This window comes from Mycetomoellerius zeteki, unplaced genomic scaffold (assembly GCF_001594055.1).
Source record: "Mycetomoellerius zeteki isolate Tzet28-1 unplaced genomic scaffold, Tzet1.0 scaffold70, whole genome shotgun sequence".
In the NCBI taxonomy this organism is placed as follows: domain Eukaryota; kingdom Metazoa; phylum Arthropoda; class Insecta; order Hymenoptera; family Formicidae; genus Mycetomoellerius; species Mycetomoellerius zeteki.
Genome location: NW_017257720.1, coordinates 3,151,997 through 3,169,108, shown reverse-complemented (window position 1 = coordinate 3,169,108; position 17,112 = coordinate 3,151,997). Strand labels below are relative to the sequence as shown.

The following is a 17,112-nucleotide window of genomic DNA, read 5'->3' as shown; positions in this document are numbered from 1 at the left end:
TTTGGAAACACAAGTCGACATAAGCATCATTTTATCTTTCTTGACATTCAGTGAATAACAAAACGACACTTGTGTCAACTTGTGCTTTCAAATGGAAAGCATCCATTAACTTTATTTTGCTGAGTACAAAATTATTGTAATGTAGTGCAATTTGTGTAGATTTTCGAGCTAATTGAGAGTAAAAATTTTGTTTTTTGCTTAGAACTCGCTAAAATTTATACGTGTCTGCGTATATAATTTGATATACTTGATATACTTTGATATATTTTTATGTGCTGGCGCAAATATGCACTACATATATGCATAATCAAGTTACTCGCAGAGTAGAATTACGACTCCCAGGCGCGACGAACCAGCGAACGGCTCTTCCTTTTCTGGAGACCGGTTCCGGATGAACCGGGTCCGAGACACGCATGTATATACAGTAGGTACCAGACCGAAACCAAACGGCAACGCAGAGAATCGGCAGACCATGAATTGCGTAGGCTCAATTTTAGATTTCAGCATGTCGTTATCTTCTAAATAATTTAAATCAAATATAACATAAAACATGTTTGTAAAATTAGTTTATACATACAATAATCAGTTTGCAACAGGTTATGAATAATAATAGCAGAATCTATAGCAGAATTAAGTGCATCTCTAAACTTGTACGAGTGATATAATGTTCGTTTCTGCCAGCAGAGCAAGAAAGGTGCGGCTTACTTGATACTAAAAATCAACCGAGTTCGGGAAATCAGGATAACTATGTAGTTGGAACGTAATGATTTGTGTCTGCAATTAGTAGCTATACATTTCCGCTTATTAAGTTTAATATTTAAATATACGCTACATGTTCTTCATGCTTATACATTTGTAAAATACATTTAAAAGTATATAACATCCAGGAATGTAATATAGTTACAATATATTGATACAATATATTGATAATATAGTTATAACATATTGAGCAACCAAATTATAAAAAAATATTACTTTAATTCGGACAAGTTTAATCTTAAATAGGACAATTAGAACGATTTATTAATTATCTAGAATGAAGATTCTCTATGATAAAGAAAACTTAAACTAAACATTAAGTTAATAATTGGAAGCTAGATACCACACAAACAAAACTCGTTATAAAAACTTAGGTATTGTATGATTTACGAGAGATTGATCATCTAAATAAGTATAAGTAAGGGTCGCATGATGTCATTCTCAGTCTGTTTCATCTAACAACGATTTAGCGAGAGCAGATTGTTTGGTCTAACGATATGTACAAAGAATCTTATCGTTTCTTGCTATAACTCTTATTATCATTTTCCTGTAATTTTCCGAAGTCATTATAATCTGCTTTATCTAACCAACAACATGTATCGTCAAAAATATAATCGACGAAAAATATAATAAGATGAAATAGCGATTCGTGATGCAATTTTAATTTGCCATTTTTATTTACAAGCGAGAAAGTGATATCGAAAAGTGATAGAAAGATATTCGTTTGCACAATAATTTTCTTGTAAACATTGATTAAGATTATAATTATTCTCACGCAATAGCGTCAACAAGTACGTTACTAAAAAATGAAATCATTATTTTATTTTTTTGTCTAACATTACTAAAATTTTTTTTGTAATTAATAATGAAGATTTATTTTACAAAGCCCTGTCAGTCCCGTGATTATCGTACGTTCGCGAACAATAAGTCTTGATACGCCTCATTGCACTTCCTATTCATCAGTTCGACGACTGATCGGCGCGTAGCACTTTTCTCTTTAGGTATACTGCCGCGTGCTCGAGCACGATATATTCGGCGACGGTATTTTTACCGTTCCCGAAGAGATCACAGAGTAGCTTTAAACTCAGAGGCTTGAAACTCACAGACTTAATTCTCGATGCGACGTGCCTTGTTACATCTCTATTCACGGATCTATCGCGCTTTTCCAAGATGCACGTTGTACGCTTCAGCGTGATAAATACATCTACGGTATTTTTATTACAAACACAAAGAGATAAAAGAATCTTTCATCGAAGTAATGATGGGGTCGGGCCGTCATCCATTAATTGTCATAAACAGTTAGGTAATGTTATATAACGAACGATAGAATATTGAATAGATGATGTTTATTGAGATGTTTCTTGCTGCACAATGTCTTCGGGATATTGCGAAGTATGAACATTTATAACTCAATAAGCAATAAATATTGCAGATTGTGCTTTGTAAATTTTTTTTTAAATATCTATATTTACGATGTCATTACATATAATACACACACACACACACATACACACACACATTTGTATCATTTATCTACGTATATTTGTTCCGGAAATTGATGGTTATCAACGACAATCACCAACGACGTTGATTCTCTTTGCTGTTGATAGCACGAACAGTCCGAAAAGAAACGGTCATACACGTGTCAACGGCAGTTTATCGCTTGGCTTCTTCTGTTTACACATGTAAGACCATAAAAAGGAATACGCGACACGATTGCAGCGAATGTCCGATATGTGCATTGCAAGTTCGATAGGCGCGATCACAGTTGTGAAAGCGCATTTTTCTGCATTTCAATTGATAATCCGCACTCTCTACAATTCATAATTTTTATAATATTAATGAGTGTTTTTTATATATTAAATAAATGTTTTATTTGCAAATAATTTTCACTAATAATAACAAAATAAATAATTGATAATTATGATAATAATCATATGCTGATACTTATTGTAATAATTCATAATTTTCACATTGATCACTATTTTATTATATAATAATTCTATAATACGTTTACCTAATGTGACATCGACATTATATACATATATAAAACAAGTATAATAATTTATTTTTACAAAGATAAGATGATCATGTTAATATCAACAGCACTTTTTAATAAGTCAAATATGTCAGACGCATTTATCTCTTTTGTCCTCCATAAATTGCATTATTATTTGTATGGATAAGAATGCTCTTGGGTCATCTTACGTTTATGTCACATTTATCTCTACTTTTTTTAAATATTTTAATCTCGTTATTGGAATATATTGGATTATATATAAAACTTTTTATATTTGATAATTGAGAAATGGTTAATTTTTTTGCTGATATATGGTATATTGCGTTATTTCTTTAAAATATATAAAATAGAAATTGTGAAACGTAATGTAATTTAATCCTTTCAAAATTTATGCGCGAAAAGCTTTTCTAACGTTTGTCAAAAATATTTGAATGCGGTACAGTGTAAAATCACAATTAAACAGTGCTCTTTTTCATTGGAGAACGACTGGTAAGATGATTCGGTGAGGAATATTGCGCAGTCAAACTATTTCGGACAATCTCGCAGCCAAATTTAGATCGTCGTGAAACACGGCCTTGGATCGGGTCCAATTGTCCACACTCTTTAAGGTAGATATAAACTCGCGGATAGCATCAAGAGCGGGAAGAGGAAAAGTGACAGCGAGACTCTCAGACCAATTGCGAATTGCTTGAAATAGAAAACCTTAACCCCACGTAGGGGTCACGAAACTTGCCAACTCATAAGCGGCAAGCTTTAAAAAGTAAATTCAAACAATGAATAATTGAAAGTTATAACAAAATACTTCTAAACTTTTAGTGTTCTTTCGTCTTTCTCTCTCTCTCTCTCTCTCTCTCTCTTTCTATCTGTCAAATATTTTAATAATATTTATAATATATTAATAGTATTTTTTAAATATAAAGTACATTTCTTATTTCTTTTTATATTTTGCATAATTTTTAGTTGTGATACGCGTATATAACATGCGTATGCATAATTCATGATTTATTAATCTTTACGACAATAAGAAACTACGAGACAGATAACGAAGATTTACTGGACAACAAATATTTTTAATAAGTAATAGAGATACTGCGTATATTTAAATTCGTTATGTTAATTAATCATAATTTAAAGTGCACTGTAATCCCAGGGTCATGACCAGAGACATTCACGGTCACTTTGCGATTTGTTCATTAATGCAATCCCGTATTGGCGCCATGTGGTGACTGCACACAGCTCTGGAGTTGAATCATTTGTTGTCAGTAGAACGTAACATTGCATGATGAACAGATAAATTATTAAGCATAGAACCCAACATTGACGACGTAAACTAACAAATTATTAAATACATTCTTCTTACTATTTGATATTAACTTATTTTAGTAAGAAATCTACAAGATAGATAGATAGAAAGAGAGAGAGAGAAAGAGAGAGAAAACTAGATGGATGAATATACATGTAATAATTAATATTAAAAAAGGAAGATTCAGAAAATTCTATACATGTAAATTTGTTATTTAATTTTAACAATATATTTTTTATTAAGGGGATTTATAATTAGATTAAGACACACACACATACACATTTAATATTAAAGTGATAATAAACATTAATAATTAGACATTTAATGTTAAAATTGAAAAAAGTAATGGCAAATAATCTTACGAGATACATTTTTTAAAAAGATATCGAGAAATATATAATACAACATTTGTGTACATACTTATATATGTATATTGAGAATACTTTGTAAAAGTAGGACATTTTATTGATCTTATCAATTGCGGAAGTCGTGGAAAAATATAAATATTTTTAAGTAATATTTTAAGCTACGCGAGAATGCGATGAATGAAATTTATCTTGTAAATCTTTATAAGTGGTTCAAAATATGTATATAGCTATTCATAACATGTCTGTTTCAATAAGTAGACAATTACTCAGAACAATAGACATGATATCCGTTTCATTTAAATAAGGAATACGGAGTTAAGATTAGGATAAGTAATGCAATATTGTCAAAGTCGAAACATCACGTATGTGATTTACGTAGCTTTAACCGATAAGACCCATTTTAAATAAAGCTGTGCACATGTTAGTCACAATGAGATTTACGTATTTTTTTTAAGAACGAGAAAATTTAATTTTTAACCGTTAGCGAACGAAAAAGATTTTGACTATATAATACGCATGTATAATAATTTAAAATATAATATAATATTGTAAACATTGTATACATGTATATATATTGTAATATTTTGTGTGTGTGTGCGTGTGCGTGTGCGTGTGTGTGAATTTACGTTTCCTCTTGTATATAATATTATATATATTTATATGTAACGATAGTTACAAAAATACTTACACATGTATATTAATAAATGAATAAAGCAACTAAATTTAAAACAATTATTAATTAATAATTAATTAATAATTAATTATTTATTAAACTCGAAAAGATTAAAACAACTTTGTGTAATAACTTCAAAATTCAATGATAATAAAATTTGAAATATATTGTAATAATTTAAATATATTGCTCATTCTAATCTTTTTCAACTCTGTTTTAATTTTCAACTACTAATTTTATTTTTAATTTTTAAATTCATAATTGTAAATTTTTTAAATTTAAATACAGACTATCATACAGTCTATAAAATTTATAAATTTAGTTGTTTTTATATACATGTATAACAATAATAAAATTATACACATTGCAAATATTTGTAAATACTTCACATTACGTTGAAATAAAAAATGGCACAACGATGTCAGTTCTTGAGTGTAACGATAGTATTATTATATTATATGCGTAACTCCGGAAAAGTGTTATGAAAAACACTCGAACACTTGTATGATAGACGTTTTGTCGGTTGTCGCTATCAGTCGTCAGTATTTAACTATATCGAAAAGCGATAAGGCTATTTGATTCGGAGGAATTAGTGTCATAGAGATAATAGAGTAGCGGGCAGGAGGTGTCAAACACGTGGAAGAAGGTGTCAAAGATGGGTTGTTTCTTATAACCTTTTCTCACAAATATTGTCTAATCTACGATTTATTTTATTAATTGATCACGTTTCCGTTATTTTTACGGTTGTTACATATATAAGTAATCGATAATAACTGACCTAAGGTCATCAAGCACAATCATTTATTGATTACTGTCCTTACACTGCAAAACTTAAATTTTTATATTATCGTAAACAAAGTTTTATATTAAATGAATAATAAAATAAAACATACAAAAAATAAAAGAAATAAAAGACATATTTGTTATAATAAATATGCAAGAAATGTTGCTTTTGTGTATTCGTCGTTCGATTTGTGGCAATTCGATTGTCGTTTAATAAATTTGTCAAATAATTTCTCTAGCTATAAACGATTTAAATTTGCAAATGCACTTTATGTTTATGAAAGATCGGGATAAATAATAATTCTGAGGCTAACAATATTAAATAAATTTTCGTTAATGTAATAAACGATAATAAGTAAGTAATAGGGACAATGGGAGTCGCGACGCAAATTGCAATGTGCAATAAAATAGTTATCTACTTAAGCCCAGTTTCACAACTCAGTGGTTAACTCTTCTAATCGAGGTTTATTCCTCATTTTTTTTCAATTCTACGAATTGTCTCAATGATATGAATATTGAGTCGCAACGATTTAACATAAAATGTATGTTTCATGCTCCAACAAAGTTATCATCATAAAATAAGATCGCCTTGTTTTACTGTATTATGATCTGGCAGATATCTTCAAATCAAACAAGAAAATTTAATCACACGTGCAGTGCGAAAATACACATTAATATCGGTTTTAACGATTTTACCAGTATAGCGTGACTTTTGTTTGTCAGTCCGCAATATGCGATATTGCCTGATACATGCCTCTTAAACCAATCAGAATTACCTCTCACCGCTCAAGGCACACATTCTTTATCATTGAGGAAAAAAAGACAAGTGCGTTTTTACTGATAGTGTTAAATATGCACTTGCATGATTGAGGAGGCGAATGACGTTTTTAATGACGTTGTCAAAGACATTGTTTCGAAATATTTCGACGCGGTTGACGAGGAGGATGTATTGTCACACGAGTTAACAAACAGCAGCTACATCAATTTCACTTCTCAAGAACAATTCCACAAATAGTTCAGTGCGCCTGTTTAGTCGCATGAATCAGTTGGCAAAAATAAAGACGGATCGTGAATGGAAATACGATCGTTCGCGTGTATGAGTTATAGATTCCGCGAAACTGATCCAAACAACTTTAATTTTCTTGCTATACAAAATGTATAAAAAAAGAACGAATGTATCCAAAGAATTTTGCGAAATTTATGTAGCAAAAATTTTATTTTCTATTATAATTGTAAATTTTAAACTTCTTAATAAAAAAATATTTTTATAATGCTTCATAAAATAATAATGATACTTAAGTAGAAAATATGTGATATAAAAATAATAACTATAGTAAACAAAATGCTAATACATTTCTTTATATAACTAAGTAATCGAGTTTTTGATAATTAATTTCATGAATGAGATTAAATTTGAAGGGAAATGAGTAATTGATGAGGTTAGCTTACAATTAGTTAATTATGTTCTTCCATTCAAATTGATACTTGGTTGATATTATATCTAGTATCGTATTCTAATTATAATTGTTGATCCGCGTAAGTAAAAGTTACAAAAAAAATTAGCGTTATCTGAAAGAAGAGACAAATGATGCCAAAATAATGATGCCAAAACCTTTGTGCGCGTCTGACCTACGATAATCTCGATATCATATTACTCGGTACATTAAAGAATAGCCATAAGATGGTACAAGAACGTAAACAGTATGCCGGATAACCCTGAATCGCTACTCTTTACTCTTACTTTGAATTTCCAGACACTCTAATGTTGTTACTTGAAAGACCCACTTTTCATGAAATATTTCAAACAAATTGTAATAATAGAGTGAATTTTAAAATTTACAAAGTCATGTAGAAACTTATAATTAACATTTTATTAAGTTCCTTTCTCTCTTTGCACATTTGACGTTTTCTATAATTTTAAATCGTTGCCTGATCTCAATTTATATTTTAATTAGTCTTAATTATTAGAAGTCTATTCATAAAATGTCAGAAAAAATATTTGTGTATTTTTAAACATGTTTTTCTAACGACTCTCTAATTTTATGCAAATTTATTTCTGTCATTTATTATAAAGGCAAATAATGCTAAATATATCAATGGTTTCCAATCTCCTAGCATAAATTATGTCATTTATGTATAGGCGTCAAATTATGTTATCAATACTAACTGAGTGTTTAGCAAATAATGATAAAATTGAAAAGAAAGTTTATAAATAGGTATAAATTATGGGAATCCTCTCTATACAAAGACTGGAACTTTATTATATAAAGAATATGATCCTAATTAATCTATATTTTTTGGAAGTCTATTATATTATTTTTACATTGACTGGAAAGATGACAATATCACGAGGAACTTTAATATTTGTCGCAAAATTTGTATTTGTACTTGTAATACGTGTCATGTTCGATCATCACTAGACATCGGATTTTTATGCAATTTCATACCTTTTTAGAAAGTAGATTGGAAAGTATATAAAAAATAGAAATTTGTCTCATAAAAAAGCATTCTAAAAATTATATTTATTTGTGCATATTGTGCATATTTGCACATTTGTACAAATTTGCATGTTTTGTGTATGCTTGTAAAAAGTATCTGCATAAAAATCCGATATCTAATCATCACATATGATGTACCAATGAATCGATGAGTTTACTTAGCAATGCACAATAGACCTTGATTACGAATTCTGAATAATTCTGAATTTACCTTGTACGAATACAATGTTACAAGTGTCAGCTGCTGAAAGCCATTTTTGAACGTAAAAAGTAGTCGCCGACCATAAAGAGTAAAATGAACGAACGGAGAGGAGACGTTCTTCAACTTGTTTTCTCATTTCATATGCATGTCACATGAAACGAGCGTAAACCGGCCTGGTAGAGAGCAGAAGGACCGGTCGATGGAATTCGAGTAGCTTCATTCAAATTCGAGACCTGGTCGTGATACTAAAAATAGCTCGGAGATTATCAGGAGACAAGCATATTCTGATCTACTCCTTAACCTTCTATATAAATTAAACGTTTTAGGGCCGGTGGTTCCACCTTCAGATAAACTATGTGGTAATTTATCTATTGGATAAACAAAAGAGTAAAAGAGTAAGGGCTGGTTGTTCCACCTTTGGTAAATTTTACTTGTTAAATAAATCTGGCAATCCGCGCATGTGGTAAATTTTACCAAAAAGTGGGTAATCTTGTTATTTACCCAACAAGTAAAATTTACCAAAGGTAGAACGATCGGGCCTAAGAGAGTAAAGCTTGCGGCACACGATGCTTGTTTTCCTGCTGGATTCCTAGCTGGATTGGAATCTTGTCATTGTATTGGCTACGATGCTGACACTGTCAGTACCGCAGTCAATACGATGGCAAGATTCTAAAGCCCATGGCACATACAAAAACGTAAGGCCGTAATACGTAAGCAGTAAAGAAATCGTAAGATTGGATTCGCTGCTGGCCTTACGGTCTCTATCGTGATTGGCCAATTCGCTTACTGATTATGCTTACGGCCTTACGTTTTTGTATGTGCCATGGGCTTAATCCAGCTAGGAATCCAGCAGGAAAACAAGCATCGTGTGCCGCAGGCTTTAGACAGTGAGCTAAAGTTTACCGAAAGGTGGAACAACCCAGCCTTAGTATTTTATAATTGTTTCTTCTTGAGACTTTGATACGAAAAATCGAACGATCGCTAGCGCAACCATGTTAATAATTATATGTTAATAATTATTATTAATTATAATTATTAACCACACTTACTAATTGGATCTTTTTCTAAAATTTCGCTTATCTTATTTTTATTTTTAGTGCTTTAATTTACACTTGCGACTAAATATACAGGTTGTTTTATTTTTATTGATACATTATCGATTATCTCGAAAATGAAACATTTTCAGGAAAAATATTTCATATAAAAGTTGTAGGGTTTTAATTACATATATACATATACATATAATATAATTACATATACATATAATTATATATATACATGTACATATAATATAAAAAATTCGTGTGAAGTCGCATTTGCAATCTCGATATAGAGAATAACATTTAAATTTACATGTGACTGTAAACGGAACTATCGATAGGAATGTTCTATTATAATTTCGAATCGCTGCTGTATGCCATTAGACATCCACGCGGCGAACACGTGAGAGAGATCTTGTATAAGCGACGTTCGACTAACCATATCTGGTACTTTCGGAATCGGACGACTCCGCATATTGTACCCAGCATAGCAGTATTTTCTCTCATTTTTTTCCTTTTCTTTTTTCATTCGGATGGAGGCGCCGTTGAGGTCGAACCCTCTCGGCCTTATCACCCCTGATATTCTGGTTCGAAGCAGTAATGATAACCGACATACACATATTCTCAGCTCTCTCTTTCTCCTTCTTACTTGGCTCTAACGCCCTCGTGAAATGGCTGATCGCGGAATCTTACCGAGCAAAGTTTAACTCGTCGCCGAAACCACGCGAGACGTTAGATTATGAGATGTGGTCGTTTTAATATACACCCATTATCGTTAAATATGCGCACAAAGTAGCGCCAGGAGCACATTGACTTACTCTTCGAACAGAAACATAGAGATATTATTTTGTTAGGAATTTTGTTTTTCCACAGGAAAATGTATTTTTTGTTCCATTATGCGATATATATAAATCCATATAGCAGAAATGTCTAAATTTAGTAGTTTAATGTTCAATAATCGCTTTTGCTTTTATGCTAATTAATATAAACTTCTTAAATAAATGAAAAGTAAAATATTTTATAAATTGCTCATTTTAACAAGACAGATAAATATCAGAAAAGCAAATGAATTATCATCTAATAATTAAATATGAATTAATTGATACCTACATGTACGAATTTAATTTAATTTAATAATATATTAATACATCTTACAATATATGATAAAGAAAATATTTTTATGCATAGTCTGTAAAAGGAGTGGCAGAGAAATCAATATAAGTATCTCAAGTATCAAAGTTCCATTCACATCTTAATTAAACAGTGTGTCACGCGTTTTAACTTCTACCATGATATCTGATGTAATATCATTCGAGAATCACATGGTTCTAAGTTTACTTTTCTCTTTATGGATGTTTTGACTGTGAAATATCTGATAAAAATATCAGTAAAAAAAAATCAATCAAAATAACCAACATCGGTCAAAGAATTTTGGAAATACACTCTAAAATTAACTACAAAAAGCAAACTAACAAATTATTTGGCTTTTAATGGCTTATGCAATGCAATTAGCCATGTTTTGCTATAGTTTTATTTTAGGTAAATAACTTTTAAATAAGTGAATCCAAACGAACTATTTCATAAATATTTATTAGAGTTTTATTGGTATATAAAAAAAATTTCATTTAAATGTAATATTACTTTGTTATCTTTGCAAGTAAATACTACACATTTTACATAAGAATCAAGGCAAACAAAAAAAAAATTAAATAATTTTTAAATCAATAAGAGATTATGTGCTCAAATTTTATAAAAATACTCAGACATAATACGAGGGGCACTATTTATATTTTGAGCCTAATAATAAAAAAACAGTAATTTGTCATTGAAAATGACTTTATTGTTTTTCAAAATATTCTTCTTTATGATCTATACACTTTTGCATGCGTTCGAACCACTTGTTTGCACCAATCGACACGAGCATCTTTTTGAGATTTTGTCAGATTATGTGGGATCCAACGAGAACAAACCTTTTTCACGGCTAAATGATCATGCAATATTTTATATATGCTGGTGGAACTAATGCCTAAGGTTGTCTCAATCTCACAGTATATCACATGACGATCTTGCATTATTAGTTTTTGCACAGCATCAATGTTTTCTGACACAACAACTGATTTTGGACGACCTTCACGACTTTCGTCGGTGAGCGAACGGCGACCACGATTAAATTCGTTATACCAGCGTTTCACAGTGGCAAAGGATGGGGCTTTATCGCCAAAAGTGGAAGTAAATTGATCGATGCACTCCTGTCTTGATAATCCACGTCGAAAGTCGTAATAAATCATTGCACGAAAATTTTCACGAGTTAATTCCATTTTTTCGCTGAGACACAATTTTCAAGTGACTGTAAACAATACAAATCACGCTCAAATAACAAAACGTTCTGAAGAAGGTTATGGTCAAAAATGTCAAACTTTCTAGTGGAAACGTCAGATGGCACCTGACAACACTCAGTGTTGCCAAGGCTCAAAATATAAGTAGTGCCCCTCGTAGTTTATAATATTTGTGATAATATTATGAGTCATAGCAACTAATTGTAAGATAAAAATGAATGATGAAGTTAGTAGACGATTTGATAGACGCAGATAAGATATCGATTTATTCATTATTCATTATGTCGCGCCTAAACTTTCTTTCCTCCACTTTCTCAGTAATATCGTAATTTGCTCATTAATGCACGCATTGATATGCTTACGTAAGAGACGGAGCACATTTACGTACGTTTACTACAAGATACAAAACATATTTATTCCCGCACAATGGATTCGCGTAAATCCAGATTCCTTTGCTCCTTGAATGTCTAGTCTATCTGTGAGAAAGCAAAGAATTTTTCTTTGCTTTTTCACGGGATATATATCCCGGGTCACTCAATGCACCCCTAATCAGAAAGTTCGTGAGACTCGGCTTTGGACTTTCTCCGGAAACTAGTGCTTTGCTCCATGCTAGAATATCACATAGATGTGTTCGAGGATCGATTAACTGGTAAAAATGCTTTTGTGCGAGCACGAAACGCACGACTACACACGACGCGTGAATGTCGTTTAGGAAGCCGCCAAGCTGGTTTCGAGAAAATATCTGGGCGAACCTATGTTCGAGACACGCACTCCTCTGAAAACATCTGATACAAGAAATTTTCAGGAATAATTTCTCAAGCTCTATCCATTCATTAAAAGAATATTTTCTTTTATTATTTTATTATTGAACGTTTAATTAATAAAATAATTAATTGAGGAAATAAAACGAAGTAGAATAAGATGTCTTCATTTGAATCATTCGTATATTTTTGACACTAACCAAATATCCAAATAAATTTTGGTAATAATTAATTATACAAAATTTTATCATGCATTTAAATTAATTGTCTGATACAGCTTGCTGATTAATTGCGAAATAAAATTCCTTCAATTATATATGTATTGTTAATGCGCATCGACGCATTCGCAACAATAGTAAAAATAAACTTGACATTGACGGGCTAATTTGATAATGATACGACATAATATGTAACATATGTGTAAATTACACGACTTGTCATTTGAGGAAGTTATCTTGGGTTTTGTTTGTAAACAAAGAATCCCCTTCACGAAGCGATAATACATATGGTAAACTCGTTTTTCTCGGCCCGCTGTAAATGAACTTCGAAATCGCGTATAAATAATAAATAAATGGTTACAAGTTACATATTATTTGATATCTTAATTGAGGTTTAGATATTATCTTTTGTTCCGCACAATTCTAATCTTTCTGAATAGAACTTTTCGCTGGTTTCATGATAAAATATGTGAACAAGTTCCTGGTTAATATCGCACAATTATATCGATTCTTTTTGCCGGAAATATGATAAGAAAGATACTGATAAGAAAGGAATAAGAGTTCATTTATAGACCATCACAAAGATTTGCTCTCGGTATTTTCCACTATCAAGGAAACGTCTGGGGTGCATAAGGTAAGAATTTGATTTGAGTTTTGCGTTGCATGTGTTAAACGCGTGCTTTTATCATCCTAGATGAAGTTTTTGTTAAAATCTAGTATGTAGTGAAAAAAATAAAATCTCTATTGATAGTTTTTTCCAAATTTACTTGTGACACATCAGTTATGTTTAGATATTATCTTTTCCAATTCCAATCTTCTGATTAGAACTTTTCGCCGGTTTCATGATAAAATGTATGACAAGTTCCTGATTGTAACATAATTATATCGATATTTTTTTCCGGAAATATGATAGAAAAGATACTGATAAATAAGAAACAAAAGTTTATTTATAGATTATCATAAAGAGATTTGTTCTCGATATTTTCTAATATCGGGGAAACATCTGTGATTCTTGAGGAACTTAATCTGAATTATTTTGCATCGTGATTATTTCCACGTATGATGAATGTATGTTTTTATTATCCCCGAATGAAGTTTTTGTTAAAATTTAGCATGTGATGAAAGAAATAAAATATTTATTGAGAGCTTTTTTCAAATTTACTCTTTAAAATCTTTGCAGTGGAATCTAACTTTAAAAAGTAAAATCTCACTCTTAAAAATTAACAATTGAGCCACTACTCTTTTTCAACATTGCATTGGCTCAATCGTCACCCTTTGTCACTCTTAGAATTAGATTACACTTCAAAGATTTTAGAGAATAAATTTGCTAAATACCTATATATAAAGCTTTAATTAAAATAAAATTTTTATAGAAACGTATTTTCGTAAATCTGTTTTTCAAGGAATCGAATTTGTTCTGAAATCATAAATTATTTGTCTACATCGCGAGTAATACGAATGTGATTCTATTTGATCTTTATTATACTTGTTTGATTTTTTTATTATACTTGTTTGTATTCATGTCGTCAGAATCGGATCACAAAATTAACAATGAAGTGATGAATAAATGACTTTCAGATACAGATGTCTACAAGTTACGGATACTCGCGAGACAAAATACGCAGCTACAAGTAATTCCCGGCTGCAAGGGGAATATCCAGACTTGTTGCAGACGCGGTTTCCGAGCAGCGCGTCTGTTCAATGCATCTGCGACTACTGTATTACGCGTTTGCAATGTACGCTCGAAATTAACGTAATTTCGGTAAGATCAATTTATTATAAAATATCATTAAGATTTTTTTATGTTATACTAGCACAGGAAATCGCATCTCACGCTACAATCACAATTTTTATTTTGAGATAAATTAAGGAATTATTTTCATGTCGATATATTATTGAAAAAAATCCCAACTTATCATACTGGCTTCAATATTATATTTTCACACGTATATTTTCGTCAAGTATTAAACACGATAATGTATAATGTACCGCGATTTGAAAATATTGTAGTGTATTATTTGTTTTCTGAGGTATAAAACATATACACAGAGAGGGAGAGAGAGAGAGAGAAGGAAAATTTCATGAATATTTCATGTGCCAAGATACAAAAACTATTTTAGTTACCATTGTAGATAAAATTAAATATATGAATTATGTAATAAATATTCCCTTGAGAAAATTTACTGTAGAAAATTTTAAAAAATACATAAAATTTACTATAAAGAAAACCTAAGAAATAAAGGTAAATTTTAATATTTTAAGCTTTTCTTTAAAATAACTTTAAAAAACTTAAGAACAACTGAAAGAAACTAATACGCTGTGCCGCTTAATATTAAAGTCATCCTTGAAAACTTTAAAAATTTTAGATTATTTTGATTTAACCTTTTATACACTTTAAATTACTTCAAAATTTTTTAAGTAAATTCTTAATTACTTTTAAAAACTTTAACTGCGTTAAAAATAAATTTTTCCAAGGGTTAAATACGTAATACGTATAGTAATACAGTATATAACAGAAATGTGTATTTTGTGCAATGTGTGTGTGTGTGTGTGTGAATAAATATAAAAGTTAGCATTATCATACCTGCATTAAAAATTAAGAATAAAACATTGCTAATTTCAATAAAAGTCTATCTTTTTAAATGTCACAATTTATTCGCGAAAGTAAATATTACGAAAGTTGCTTGCAATTATCCAATTAATTACATAATTAATTAATTAAGTGTTATTAGTAGATTTTTAAATATTAATTACAATTATTGAAATTTCTATTTTTCCTAATATATAATGTTAAATGTTATTATATGTAAGAATTATATATCATACGATGTCATAATGTGGTAAAAAATAAAAATTAAATAGACTAGAGCTAGAAACAAATTAGAGCTAGAAAGAAACGAGAGGAAAGAGAGAGAGAGAGAGAGAGAAAGGAGCGCAATTCAAACTAATACTTATTTACTGATTTAAGATGAGTTAAAGATAAGTGATTTAAAGATAAGTTTGCCACAAGTCTAAAATTAAACTATTCTCAAACGTATCTAAAATAACAATTAAGAATTAAATAAAACAATAAAAGAAAAATCAAGCTACTTTATGTAGTAATTTAAAATAAAATCCTGTATTCAATTAATCAAGAAAACACACACATGCTAGGAAACTTTCTTTAATTAATTATTAACTAATTATTAAATTTAAATTGAAAATTAATAAAAAGTACATATTGGAGAACCGGACATTATTATACCGCGGAAGTTTGCAGATTTAAATCACCCACGCGCGGAATGTCAATGAACGATAGAAAATTGTGAGTGAATAACACATTACTTACTAATTTCTCGCAGTAACGACAGGCTCCTCAGACGTGACGAGGAACGGATTTAAATAACTCTCACGGGTTCTTCGCTCCGCTTTCTCGACGCTACCAACGTCCTTTTTTTCCTTTTCTTCACGCGGTATCTTCTTGTCTAATCTTCTTACTCCGTGGAGCGTCAGGACCAGGTTGTCAATTGCAGTTACGTATGCTTTCCAACAGAAACAATTTCTTCATATGATCATATGTGGCATCGTGAATTAATTGGATATCATCACGATTGAAAATTGCACGGGGTATGACGAACGGAAGAGTCCTTGTGTAAAAAAAACGTCTGTCGCGTTTAGTTTAAAGGATCAGCGGGGAACGATTGGACAGTTCCTCCTCCTCACGTGATAATGACCGCAGTGTAGCGCATCGCACGCCTATCTATTACCGACTCCGACGCGCACGACCAACAGCGGTGGTCTTATCTCACCGTCGCGTCGCCATACCACGACAATCGGACGTTCCTCGAAGAAGTCGCAAAACCCGCGATATCATACGTGCGCGAAGGAGGGAAGGAGAGGGACAGAGAAAGAAAGAGAGAGAGAGAGAGGAGAAAGAGAGGAGAAAGAGAATGCAACCCCTCGGTTCGGCCGGCGCGCCGATGATCGCGCGCGGTACCGTTCCACGTTACACCACGTTCGACACGCGTTTGAACGCGCGATTTGAACGTGCGGCCGCGAACCGGCCGGCGCGGTGGCGAGTGCCGCGCATGCGCGCTCGTCCATTATGCGTGACGTTCACGTGATCGCGACACGTACGCGAATCGGAGCATTCGGGGCTGCGCGCGTGCCGC

The 17,112-nt window shown here is 31.4% G+C and overlaps 1 protein-coding gene across 2 annotated transcripts in view; it reads right to left on the bottom strand.

Moving 5' to 3' along the window:
• Gbs-70E (Glycogen binding subunit 70E) overlaps nt 1-16,954 on the bottom strand; it is a 29,407-nt gene extending 12,453 nt beyond the window's left edge. For both annotated transcript variants that reach the window (XM_018458029.1, XM_018458030.1), the window contains exon 1: nt 16,290-16,954. The gene's annotated coding sequence lies outside the window, so the exon portion shown is untranslated. The remainder of the gene's footprint in view (nt 1-16,289) is intronic.
• Nucleotides 16,955-17,112: the final 158 nt, after the last annotated feature.